Raw genomic sequence first — 14458 nt, forward strand, 5'->3', positions numbered from 1 at the left:
GTAACTTCTGGTAGTGCAGTACTTCTGCCATTTTGCTGTTTTGTGTTTGTAAGTCTTACATCTTCTTTGATCCTCAATTCCTCTGACGCCTTCTTCCAATTTTGTGTGTGTGTTTCGTATTATACCATTTTGAGTACTTTCTCATTTCTTTCTTGAATATATTTTTCATGTCTTTTCTTTGTGGTTACCATGGGGTTAAAATTTACCATCCTAAATCTAAAACAATTGTATTTGATTTGATACCAACTTATCTTCAATAGCATACATATACACTGCTAGTATACTCCTCCTTACCCCTACCTTTTTTTCCTACTCATTACAAACTATATCTTCATATATTGTATGTCCAAAACCATCAATTTATCATTACTTTTTAGAACTTGCATTTTAGTCTGTAAGAAGTAAAAAGTAAGAGTTAATACCCAGACTACAATAGAAGAATACTGGTATTTATAATCTTTCCATATGGTTCCTTTTACTGGAGAGTTTTATATCTTTATGCCATTTCAATCCACTTTCTAATGTTCCTTTCCTTTCAGCCTGAAGACCTTCCTTTAGCATTGCTTATAGGGCATATTTAGTGGTGACAAACTCCCTCAACTTTTGTTTACCTGGGAAAGTCTTAATCTCTCCCCTTATTTTATTTTTTTAATTTTTTAATTTTTTGTACTTGGTCCAGGGATCAAACCTGGGACCTTGTATGTGGAAAGCCGGTACTCAACCACTGAGCTAACACTGGCTCCCCCAGTTTGGTTTCTTCATTTGTTTGTTTTTGTTTTAAGGAAGTACTGGGAATCAAACCCAGGACCCCATACATGGGAAGCAGATGCTCAACCACTTGAGCTACATCTGCTTCCCTTCCTCATTTCCAAAAGAGAGTCTTATAGGATAGAAAATTCTTGTTTAGCAGTTGTTTTCTTTCAGCACTTTAAATATTTCTTCCGACTGTTTTCTTGCTTCCATGGTTTCTGATGAGAAATTGGCACTTAATCTTTTTGAGGTTCCCTTGTTCATAACACAATTCTTATTTTTGTAACTTTTATAACTCTTTCCTTGACCTTGGCATTGGACACTTTTACTACTGTGCATCTGGGCATGGTTCTCTTCTAGTTTATCCTGTTGGGGATTCATTGGGCTAGTTGAATGTGTTAATTCATGTTTGCTTGTTTTTTTTAATTTGAAAAATTTTCAGTCATTATTTCATTGAATATTCCTTCTGCCTCTTTTTTTCTTTCTTCTCCTCCTGGGGCTCCCATAATGCAAATATTGATATGGTTGATAATGCCTTCCCAAAAGTCTCTTAGGACTTGTTTACTTTTTTCATTATTTTTCTTTCTGCTCCTCAGCCTGAATAATTTCTTTTGTCCTATCTTTGAGTTCACTGTTTTCTGGAGGTTTGAGGAAGATGACTCTGCCAATTTTTGCTGCTTGTTCAAATATTCTGTCAGAGAACAAAATTCTGGAGTGTCTTACTCTACCATTTTGGCCAATCAGAAGTCTAACTTGTATTTTTCAAGTTGTTATAGTAAGCGGAGGATATATATATATATATCCTCAGGATGTTGGAGGAAAGCTCTCAAGCTCAATTTTAAATTTACAGGCCTTTAATACGTGACATTTTTATGTTTTCTGTTAAAGTAAGTTGGACCTATACCTTTTTCTTTTAGGAGTTTTAAAGCTAAAATAAATAAGTTATCCCAAACTAAATTCATGGAAGAGAATGAGTCCATTTGATATAAAGAAGTAACTGATGGAAACAAACTCTTCCAACCTCACCTATTTACTGAGAGAAAGAATGATCATCTTTAAACTACAGAAAGACTAGAGTCTTGTTATCTGTAAAATGAAGAAATTAAATTAGATTATCTCTAAGATCTCTCTTTGACCAGTCATCATGCGAGGGTTACAAATAAATCACACCTTTATATTTTTCTCTCTTGTGGCCCCTTAACATTCATTTAGTGATAATAATCTTCCCTGCTCCTGGGAAATCTAATTTGCTTGTGACTTTTTTGCTCAGTTTTAGGTAAGAACTTTTAAAATCACAAATAGTGATTTCTCATTTATGTTTTTAAAAAATGACCAGTTTTCGTTATTATTCGCAAAATCAATATTAATTCTGAAGTAAAACTTTGAAGTGGATGACATTACTAGTGTTTACCAATCTGAGTTATTCCTGGGACCTGTCTTCTTCCCTTCTTGGATAAAGAGACTATATGTTCCAGCCTTCTTTGCACTTTGGCAAGACTTTGTGCCATGTTCTGGCCAATAGATGTGTCCAGAGATGATATAGTCCCTTCTGAGATAATACAGGTAAAGAGCAGCTGCACAGTTGTCCATATTTTCTCCTGCTTAAAGCATGGTGTTGAGATGGTCCAATATGGAGAACAGCTGCCCTGGAGAGTCATCTAGACCCAGAGCGGACTTTATGTAATGAGAGGTAAACTTTTGTTGGGTTAAGGCACTGAAATTTTTGTGTTGTTACTACACTATAACAGACTAATACAGACTAATTCACTACTCCCAAACTATGTCTTATTTCAGGTGACTGCTTCCCTCCCCAGCTAGGGTAGTGGGTAATATTGGAAGGGCAAAGGGATCATAGTCCACCTCTCTCATCTGTGCTCCTTCTCTTTCCCCCAGTAGCCATTGTTTCAGATTTTTGGGTCAACAGAGTAGAGGAAGAGGGTAGTGTTAAGGAAGAAAAGACTGGATAGATTTGTGCTCCCTGAGTCTGCAAAATATTTAAAGTTGATTTTTCTCTTGTCCTTTGTTGCACCCCCCCTTACTGTAGGCAGTGTATTTTCTTTGGTACCCCACTCCCCTCCAGCTTTTGATTTTTTTAGTGATCTACTCCATACAGGCTTTTGTTTTTGAAGTACCCCTACTGGGTGACTCTTCTGGGCAGGATATAAATGGGTTCTCTCCTATTTGGCCTATATCCATTCTATGGGAAATATTCACTCATCCCTAGCTTTGACACCCTCTAGGAGTACAGGCCACTCCAGCCGAGCCACTTATGTCCTCCTGCTTTATTTGTAAGGCATGAATCAGTCCTCTGCAGCAAACACATTTCACATTTCCTTGTGACCTCATGAAGGCCCCTATTGCTAGCTTGGTGGAAAGCTGGTACCCCACCATCACTTTCAGGCAGAAGGCAAATACAGCACAGCAACGACTCTCAGCAAATCTCTTCACAGATCCTCTCTTTCATTCTCTTCACACTTTTTTATTCTTTAAGAGGATGAGCACCCAAGAGTCATGAATCCAGATTTCTCCATTTTTTACTTTAATAATATATATAGGAGTTTGTTTCATCCTCATTCTTAGTATCTGATATCTATCATATTAGTTCTTGAATTGAAACTGAAACAGGATGATTCCTAATTTAACATTGCTACCAAATTTCAACATTTTACGAACTTTTAAAAAATTATTGTTAGCGGAATGCTCTGGGTTCTGGGCTTCTAGATTCTTGGCTGTCGCATAAAGGAATTTAAGGATACTACATAGGGAAGGCAAGGGAGTAAAAAGTTTATTAAACAAGAAAAGAAAAATGGTACACAACCCCAGAAATGGGTATGGGTGTGCTACAGGGTGAGATATGCACGTGGTGCCCCAATGTAAGCCCTTTAAATACCTTTCCTCCTGGTGGCGGACTTGGCCCAGTGGTTAGGGTGTCTGTCTACCACATGGGAGGTCTGCGGTTCAAACCCTGGGCCTCCTTGACCCATGTGGACCTGGCCCATGCACAGTGCTGATGTGCGCAAGGAGTGCCCTGCCATGCAAGGAGTGTCCTGCCATGCAGGGGTGTCCCCCATGCAGGGGAGCCCCACGCGCAAGGAGTGCGCTCCATAAGGAGAGCCGCCCAGTGTGAAAGAAAGTGCAGCCTGCCCAGGAATGGTGCCACACACACGGAGAGCTGACACAACAAGATGACACAACAAAAAGAAACACAGATTCCCGTGCCACTGACAAAAACAGAAGCGGACAAAGAAGACGCAGCAAATAGACACAGAGAACAGACAACTGGGGTATGGGGGGGAGAGAAATAAATAAATAAATCTTTAAAACAAAAAACAAAAAAACCTTTTCTCCTCCCCTTTCCTAATACTGGGGAGGGTCCCTAGCTGTTGAGGTTCAGATTGGTTGCCCCACCTGTTAGCTCTCAGGGAACCAATGATGAGGCCTTTTGTTTGTAGTTATTGGGGACCAATGGGGAGACCTGTTTGGAGTTATCTGGGGTTTTCCTTTGATCCCAGAAAGAGTTCCAAATGGGACCTCATGGCCATGGTCTTGGTGGGATTTTTCCAGCTTTGTTCTTAGTTGCAGCCTTCCCTCAAGTTTTCCAGGCAGGATCTCATGGCCATATTCACTGCCAGGTCCCAACTGTCTTCGCTCTTTCCCTATATTAACCTGCCTCACTCCTCCCTCAGAGACTTTACACCTTTATTCTCAAGGGGGAACTGAAGGGTGATGGTCATTCTCCAGTAGCTGCTGAAGAATGTTAGGGGGAGTGCCTGCCTGACAGGGTGTGAAACTCTCTGGCTATTCTGTCAAGGCTGATGGAAGGTGGGTCCTGCACTGTGGTTGGAGCTGGATGAAATAACTGCATGACTAATACCTTATTCTGGAAGGCGTTGATTCTGGTAGAAATAAGCTTAATTCAAATTTTGAAGATACATAGTCCTACTAAAAGGATAAAGAAGATGGTGGTAAGCAGGCACAAAAAGGGGGATGGCTATGACATACTGGACCACGAGAGTGAAAAAGGCCAGGTGCTTCCACCTGGCTGCGTCCTTTTGAAGTTGGTAGGCTTCATCTTGCAGTTTCAAATGCTGTCTAGGACTATTGTGGAACAATTTATATAGAAACAGCATTTTTCCTTGAGAAACAGCCGTGTTCCTCCCTGTGCTGCTATTAGCATGTTTAGTGCCCTGCGATTTTTGTAGCACTTCAGCGGCAAGAGAGTCTGTTTGCTTTCTAAGGGTTTCTAAGGCACAGTTAGTTACTTCTATGCTATTGGTTAACTCCAGGGAGAGGTTGTGGTAGACCTGCTGGGTTTGGTATAAACTGCCTACCCCAGCTCCCGCAGTGGCGGTTATGCCTAGAACAGCTAGGAGGGGAATGAGAAAAGGCACTACCCTAAACGTAAACTCACAAAGACAGGATAAGCAACAACAAGACAAGCATATGGCAAGCAAATAAAGACAGTACTTAAGAGAGCCATCCCTTTGTCTTATAGGAATATTCATTACTTCCTTTAAAAATGAATTAAGTTTATCAAGACTTTTAACATATTCAGTATCCCTCTGTATATGATCTAGAATAGCAAAAGGCACAAGCAGACTGGAAAAGTTAAAGTAAGCACATATTAAAACTGAAGAGAGAATTTTACATAATTAGCATAGGGAAAGACCTGAGTTCAGTTTTAACTGATGGCTTATAAGGAGGTTCCTTATTCCATAGGGGAGAGGTTCAGCAAATGGCCTATATCTTGATTCCCCATTCATTCCCCTTATTAGGCACAACCCAGACTAAAGAGGTCCAAGTGGCAGATTAGGACTGGGTAAGTGGTTCCATGTTAATTAAGAAATTAAAAGCCTACCTGCCATGTCAAAGGTCACCCAAGTCTCCTCCTGGTTGACGGTTCTTGTGCGACTTCAGGCCCCTTCAGTCCCACCCTGGGGCAAGGCCCTGGCGAATCCTGTTTAGCAAAGCAGCTTGGGGTGAGGAGCCCACCTCTTCACACTTGGAGCAGGTTCCTGCTGATGTGGAGCCTCGATTCAGGTGGTCCCAAGGTCACAGGATGCCTTTAATGGCAGCAGCTAAAGGGTGAGCCTATCCCTGAGCCTGCCCCTCCTCACCTGTTTTCTCCTTGGTAGCACGGTCTCAGTTGTTGAAAACTGAGAAGGCTGTTTCTAAAAAGTTAACACAAGTTTGGGGGGCCAGGGAAAGTTTCTGCAGCTTCCTATGGCCATGCGAGGCAGACTGACTAATAAAGTGAGTTCCCAGGAGGATTTGTTTTTCTTTAGAATCAGGAACCACCAAAGGTTATTTTTTATTGCCTATACCAACTTTCCGTGAAATAAGGCTGGGTTTTTAGGTTCTACCTCTAAATAATTTCCCTGAGCTTATTATTATTATTATTTTAAAGATTTATTTATTTTTATTTCTTTCTCTCCCCTTCCCCCCCAGCCCAGTTGTCTGTTCTCTGTGTCTATTTGCTGCGTCTTCTTTGTCCACTTCTGTTGTTGTCAGTGGCACAGGAATCTATTTCCTTTTGTTGCATCATCTTGTTGTGTCAGCTCTCCTTGTGCCCTGAGCTTGTTATAATTGACCAGTTTGTTAGTGCATTTCCTTATCTCTTTTAGGAAACATGACCACAAGGTCTCTGGCCCTCAGATCTGTCTGTCTCCTCTTTCCCTCTTACACAGTTAAACTGGAATTCAGGGTCCCATTTAGAGGCCACATGGTGTGGCAGGAAAAGATTAGCCTTCTCCTTTTTAGACCATAAGTAGGCAGGTAGTTCCAGTTCCTGAGAAGACACACCAATGAGGAATCTGCTGGAATACTTGAGGCCACACCTATTGTTCTAGGGAAAATTAGAAAAAAAATTCTGTCAGCCAATCTGGCATCTCAGATCCTGGCCTGACTGAACCTTTAGCCTGAAGCACCAAGTTGCTTAAATCTTGGGGACATTTGGAGTTTCCGCTTTGGTTCCCAGCACCCCAACAATCAAAGAGCCCATACCATAGGGCATCCCTGGGGTGACCTGAGACTTGGGAGAAGTCCAGACCGAGGTTCCGGGCTGAAGCTGCAAGCCAAACTTTCTCCCTAAAAGGGGAACTGGCTAGAGACCTGTCTTTTGGCCTACTCTTGCAGAGGTCTTAGAAAGGATGGCTGTGAGAGAGCTTATTTTATAGCCACTGCCAGGGACTGACTTTTGCAGTTAAAACCAGACATTAAGAGGCACATTTAAAAAGGAGAAACTTAAAAAAATTAAAAAATAAAAAGCAGAGACTGATTGTTCTACAGCTTACAAGCAAACAGCTTTGAGGCTGCAAAAGTCATGGACTAAGGAATCTCAGGGCCTCCAGCACTGAGTAAGGTACAAACCTCCAGGCACTGCCCAGAGTGAGCTTCTCCAAGGCCTCCGTAATAAATCAAAAGAGGGCGTAGACAGGCTGTAATTAAAGGTTTAGGTTCACTAGTCCTTACTTGCCTCTTTGTCTCTTGGCTGGCTTGTTAAATATGTTAGAGGAATGCTTTGGGTTCTCGGCTTCTAGGTTCTTGGCTATGTTGCATGAAGGAATTTTTTTTTTAAAGATTTGTTTATTTCTTTCACTTTCCCCCCTGCCCCAGTTGTCTGTTCTCTGTGTCTATTTGCTGCATTCTTCTTTGTCTGCTTCTATTGTTGTCAGCCGCATGGGAATCTGTGTTTCTTTTTGTTGCATCATCTTGTTGTGTCATTTCTGGGCAGGCTGAACTGGGCATCTCTCCTTACGGGGCGTACTCCTTGCCCCTGTAGTGGGGCTCCCCTACGTGGGGACACCCCTGTGTGGCATGGCACTCCTTGTGCGCATCAGCACTGCACGTGGGCCAGCTCCACACAGGTGAAGGAGGCCCGGGGTTTGAACCGTGGACCTCCCTTGTGGTAGGTGGAGGCCCTAACCACTGGGCCAAGTCCGCTTCCCCATAAAGGAATTTAAGGACTCACCATAGGGTAGGCAAGGAAGTAAAGAGTTTTATTAAGCCAGGGAGTAAAGAGTTTATTAAGAAATAGAAAAGAAAAACAGTACACGACCTAAACGTGGAAGTGGGTATGCTACAGGGTGAGATGCTGTGTCATGAATTTATCGTTCATTTTTTCTAATTAATGATAAATCCAAAAAGACAGTTCCTGGTGTTAATTAAGGCATACAAGGGCTTCAGTTCCCTGGGCCCTTCTCATGGATACCAGCTGGCTGTTGCAGTTCTGGCCAACAAAGCCATGATCCTGGAAGCAGAAAGGAGGAAGCAGGGAGGGGCATACTTACTTCTGTAAAGCAGAACTTTCTGCTTACATGCATTGGAGAGAACAACATTATATGGCCATCCTAATCCTAAGTGAATTTGAGGTGTTTGTTTTGTTTCTTTGTTTGCTTTTTTAGTTGAGCGCCTTGCCACCCTCCAACAACAAAATTGAGATTCTATTAGTAAGAAAGAATGGGAAAGTATGTTTTAGGTAATTAGCAGTCTATCATACTCCCCCAAATACCTTTTCTTTTTCCATGTAATTTACCATTCTGTAAATAGAGACTTAATATCTGATTCAAACAAAAGTACACATATATTTTTTAATATTCCTGGTGGTAAGTGGGCTGATAATAAAACAGAGCATTCCATCTATTCCAGGTACTCAATAATATATAGGCTTAGAGAACACACACTCAAAATAACTTACCTTCTGCCTTACCCCAAGAGAAGGATTTATTCATTTCTTTCTGATACATCTATATTTTAAATAGTTCTAAATACAGACAGGACACTGTCTTCATACATGCTGATGAGATTTATAAGTTAGTCTACCAATTATGTCTTCCGACTAAAAACCTGAATCCCAGCAGTATTCCAAGAATAAATGAATGTGTGTTATAAGAGAGATACCATCAAAAGGCTATATAAAATTTGGAGGAAGAGAAGATGACACTGGGTAATTGTTCATGGATATAATAGTATTTGAAGGGTTAGAATAATGATTGGTCCATTTGAATCAAATATATAGTAAAAAAGAGAACTACATTAAACTCTTAACATGGCAAGCATATAGCCAAGATCTTTGAGTCCCCAAATTTGCAAATATGGAAACCAGGCATATGACTTTGTTTTTCAAATCACATTTGTCATGTGTTTCCTGGGTGTTATCCTCATGCCACATGTTATTCTTATCTAGTGAGCTGTTTTTTATGTTAGCTAGAATACTTCCTGAAATAGTTTTAGTTTTACAAATTGGTGGGGAGTTTTCCCCCTTACTCCTTGGAGGGGAGAGGGTGTTTGTTTTTTTCCCACAATCAAGCAATGTTTTATATCCTCTTAAGAGCTAGCTAGCTATGTAAACCAAGACAAATAGAAAACAAAAAGCTTACCTTAAAGTATAGGATACTACATACTAGTGTTGCAGTATGCTGGTAGTCTCAAAGGGTGGTCCCCTAGACCAGTAGCATTAGCCATGGGATGGGGGTGGGGTGGGGAAGATCCAATAGAAAGTGCATTCTCAAGCCCCACCCTGGATCTCCTGAATCAGAAATTCTGGAGCTGGGGCCCAGCAATCTGTATTTTAACAAACCCTCCAGGTTATTCTGATGCAAGCTAAAGTTTGAGAACCATTGAGTTAAACAATTCAAATTATTACCCCCAGCAAAATATAAATTTTACATGTCACAGAACTTCAAGGGTTACTTGCTCAAAATTGGAGCTGCCATTTACTGTATTAAGAGAAAAAGCAGAGGGTCGAAGAGGATGTAGGAAAATGGACACTTTAATCTGCTCTGTTGAACGCAATATACATTGGTTAAATTAATCATGATATGTGTGTAAAAAAATATTGTACAGCTGTTAAAAATGGAAAAGTAAATCTGTATGAGTTTAATATTTAAAAATGCCTAGCAGGTAGTAACTATGGAAAAGGCAAGTTGCAGAACTGTTGTTGCTAGACAAGGAGTTATGTATATGTTTATATGTCACTGGAAATTCTTGAAAAAACATTAAAGCCATTAATAGATTCCTGGTGATGGTGGACTTGGAGATTGAGAAGGTAGACTTCAACTTTTCATCCAAAACTGGTTAATCAAAAACAACATTTTAAAAAGTTTGTTGGGACCTTTTTGAGATCAGGCCTAAGACAAGGATATCGACTGTCACCACTGTTGTTCAATATAGTGCTAGAGGTTCTAGCTAGACCAATGAGGAAAGAAAAAAGAATAAGAGGCATCTAAATAGGAAAGGAAGAAGTAAAACTTTGACTGTTCACAGATGATATGATCCTATATCTAGAAAGTCCGGAAAAATCTACAACAAAGCTGCTAGAGCTAATAAACAATTTCACTAGAGTGTCAGGATACAAGATCAATACACAAAAATCAGTGGTGTTTCTATACAATTGAGATGCACATTCTGAGGAGGAAGTCAAGAAAAAATTCCATTTATAATAGCAACTAAAAGAATCAAAGGATATAAAGCACTTTCATTCAGAAAACCACAATGCATTGCTAAAAGAAATTTAAAAAGACCTAAATAATTGGAAGAACATTCCATGCTCATGGATTGGAAGACTAAATAGCATTAAGATGTCAATTCTACCCAAATTGATACAAAGATTCAATGCAATCCCAATAAAAATTCTACCAGCAGTTTTTAAACAAATGGAAAACACAATTATCAAATTTATCTGGATGGGTAAGAGGCCCCAAATACCCAAAAACATCTTAAAAAGCAAAAGTGAAAATGGAGGATCTCACTTCTGAACTTTAAGTCATATTACCTAGTGTAACAGTTTGATATTATTGATGAATTCCAAAAAGAAATATTGGATTATGTTTGTGAACTTATCTTTTCCTCTGGGCATATTAGATTATAGTGGATTCAGAGGTTTGCTTGATTAAGTAATCATATAAACGTCTTGTGCCAGTAGGGCACCAAAGGGTGGGGACTCACAGATAAAAGACATGGCAAAGGACAGAGTTGAGGGCTTTTAATGTTGGAGTTTTGACGTTGGAGTTTGATGCTGAAGCTAGAACCCCAGGGAAAGAGCAGAGCCGTTCGCCTAATAGTCTACAGCTGACCTTGTGGAGAGAGGCAAAGCCTAGAGAGCCTCATAGTCAACAGCTGAGCTTGTGGAGAAAACAGAGGTGCTGAGCCCAGAGGAACCCAGGAAACCTGAACCCTCGCAGATGTCAGCAGTCATTTTGCTTCAACACATGAAAATAGACTTTGGTGAGGGAAGTAACTTAAGCTTCATGGCCTTGTATCTGTAAGCTCCTACCCCAAATAAATACCCTTTATAAAAACCAAACGATTTCTGGTATTTTGCATCAGCACTCCTTTGGCTGACTAATATACCTCGCTACAGTGATAAAAACAGCATGGTATTGGCATAAAAATTGATACATATACCAATAGAACCTAATTGATGGTTCAGAAGCACACCCTCACATCTATGGCCAAGTGATTTTTGACAGGCCTGTCAAACCCACCAAGCTGGGACAGAACAGTCTGTTCAACAAATGGTGTTGGGAGAACTGGATATCTATGACCAAAAGAAAGAAAGAAGCCCCCTATCTTATACTTTATACAAAAATTAACTCGAAATAGAAATTTTGAAAATTAAGAAAAAATGGCAAAAAAAGAAAACTAACTCAAAATGGATCAGAGACCTAAATATAAAAGCAGGGAAACGGACTTTGGCCCAGTGGTTAGGGCGTCCGTCTACCATATGGGAGGTCCGCGGTTCAAACCCCGGGCCTCCTTGACCCGTGTGGAGCTGGCCTATGCGCAGCGCTGATGCGCGCAAGGAGTGCCGTGCCACGCAAGGGTGTCCCCCGCGTGGGGGAGCCCCACGCGCAAGGAGTGCGCCCATGAGGAGAGCCGCCCAGCGCGAAAAGAAAGAGCAGCCTGCCCAGGAATGGCGCCGCCCACACTTCCCGTGCCGCTGACGACAACAGAAGCGAACAAAGAAACAAGACGCAGCAAATAGACACAGAGAACAGACAACCAGGGGAGGGGGAGAAATTAAATAAATAAATAAATCTTTAAAAATAAATAAATAAATAAATAAATAAATATAAAAGCAAAAAAACATAAAGCTCCCAGAAGAAAATGTAGGGAAACATGCTCAAGACCTGGTGGTAGGTGGTGGATTCTTAAACCTTACACCAAAAGCCCAAGCAACAAAAGAAAACATGGATAAATGGGACCTCCTCAAACTTAAAACACTTCTATGATTCAAAGAATCACTTTCTGGGAGGTGGACTTGGCCCAATGGATAGGGCGTACGCTTACCACATGGGAAGTCCACAGTTCAAACCCCGGGCCTCCTTGACCTGTGTGGAGCTGGCCCATGCTCAGTGCAGATGCGTGCAAGGAGTGCTGTGCCACACAGGGGTATCCCCTGTGTAGGGGAGCCCCATGCGCAAGGAGTGCGCCCCGTAAGGAAGCTGCCCAGCGCGAAAGAAAGTGCAGCTTGCCTAAGAATGGCACTGCACACACAGAGAGCTGACACAACAAGATGATGCACCACAAAGAAACACAGATTACTGCTGCCGCTGATAAGGATAGAAGCGATCACAGAAGAATACACAGCGAATGGACACAGAAAGCAGACAAGTGGGGGTCGGGGTGGAGGGGAGAGAAATTTTAAAAAACAAAAAACAACAACAACAAAGAATCACTTTCATCAAGATGGTAAAAAGGCAGCCCACTCAATTGGAGAAAATATTTAGAAACCACGTATCTGATAAGGGTTTGAGTTCCATTCTATATGAAGAGATCATACAACTCAACAATAAAAGAGAAAGCAATCCAATTCAAAAAATGGACAAAAGATTTAAATAGACATTTCTCCAAAGAGGAAATACAAATGGGTAAAAAGCACATGACAAAATGTTCATTATCACTAGCTATTAGGGAAATGCAAATCAAAACAAAAATGAGATATCATCTAACACTGTGTAGAATGGCCATTATTTAGAAAAACAGACAACAATCAGTGCTGGAGAGGATATGGTGAAATAGGAACACTCCTTCACTGTTGGAATTGTAAAATGGTGCAGCCTCTATGGAAGACAGTTTGGTGGTTCTTCAGGAAGCCAAATATAGGATTGCATTATGATCCAGCAATTCCTCTACTAGAAATATACCCAGAAGAACTAAAAGCTATGACATGAACAGACATCTGCAAACCAATGTTCTTAGTGACGTTATTCACAATTGCCAAAAGATGGAAACAACCCAAGTGCCCATCAACCAATGAATGGATAAGCAAAATGTAGTATATATATACACACAATGGAATACTATGCTGCAGTAAGAAGAAATGAAATTGGGACACATATAATAACATGGATGACTCTTGAAGACATTATGCTAAGTGAAGTAAGCCAGACACAAAAAGACAAATATTGCATGGTCTCACTAATATGAAATAAATACAGAGAATAAATGCATGGAGTTAAAACCTAGAGTATAAGGAAGGGTTGAGATAAGGGAAGGGTTGAGAAGAACTACTGATGCTTAATGTATGTAGAAGTTTTAATTAACAAAAATGTAGAAATGGATAGAGTTGATGATAACACATTATAGTGAGTATCTGCTGATTTATAAGTGGGATTGTGACTGAAAAGTGTAGTCTGGTGAAGTAAATATCAACTAAAGAAAGCTAAAGAATAATCTAGGGACTGAATAACATAGTGAACCCAAAGGTGGATGAGAATTGTGGTTGATGATACAGATGTAAGAGTGTCCTTCTGTGAAGTAGAATGGATGCACATCACTATTGCAGAATGGTGGGAATGTGGAGAAGCATGGGAAAAATACAGTTGGTGTGACCTATGGACTGTGGTTAACAGCAATCTATAATATTGTTGCATCAATGCCAAAGATGTACTGTGTTGATAATGGGGGGTATGGAAGAAGTATGCCAAATGTATGCTATGGACCATGGTTGGTGGTAATAGATGATATTATCTCATAATCTGTAAGAAATATTCCACCACAATGTGATGTGTTGGTGAAGAGGTCTTGTTTGGGAATTCTACACATGTGCATGATTGTTTTGTAAGTACACAACCTCTGTAATAAAAATATATTTTTCAAAAATAGGGTGGATTTGTAGAAAAATATACCAAATGTAAGATAGGGACTATACTTCGTAGTAATATTTTGATGATGTTCTTGCATATTTTGTAACAAATGTTTCACAACAATGCAAGGTGTTGGTGGAGGGGTGTTGTATGGGACTCCTCTATGATGTTATGCGTGTTTATTTTGTAAGTTCACAATCTTTTCTGTACACTTATTGTTTATACATGTTCATGTATAAGTGGTATACTTCAATATAAAATTTTTTTAAACTGTTGAAACCTTATTGTATAATGTCTTGATTATTGGTGTAAAGTGTTTGTAATTAATTTGTTAAAGGACACTTTGTATTTTTTTAAAAAGTAGTAAGTAATATGATCTGGAATGCATTTAGTACAGTTTGGTAACTGTGTAAATTAGCATCAAGAAACTGAATGTGGGGAGCAAGTGTTAATATTAAGTCCAGGGAAACAGAGTTGGCTCAACAGTTAGAGCATCCGCCTACCACATGGGAGGTCCACAGTTCAAACCCAGGACCTCCTTGACCCTTGTGGAGCTGGCCCACGCACAGTGCTGATGTGCACAAGGAGTGCCATGCCACACAAGAGCGTACCACGCGTAG

The 14458-nt window shown here is 40.3% G+C and overlaps 1 protein-coding gene across 2 annotated transcripts in view; it reads left to right on the forward strand.

Moving 5' to 3' along the window:
• NT5C3A (5'-nucleotidase, cytosolic IIIA) overlaps positions 1-14458 on the forward strand; it is a 91766-nt gene that overhangs the window by 16097 nt on the left and 61211 nt on the right. The window lies entirely within an intron of this gene.

This window comes from Dasypus novemcinctus, chromosome 5 (assembly GCF_030445035.2).
Source record: "Dasypus novemcinctus isolate mDasNov1 chromosome 5, mDasNov1.1.hap2, whole genome shotgun sequence".
Taxonomy (NCBI): Eukaryota; Metazoa; Chordata; class Mammalia; order Cingulata; family Dasypodidae; genus Dasypus; species Dasypus novemcinctus.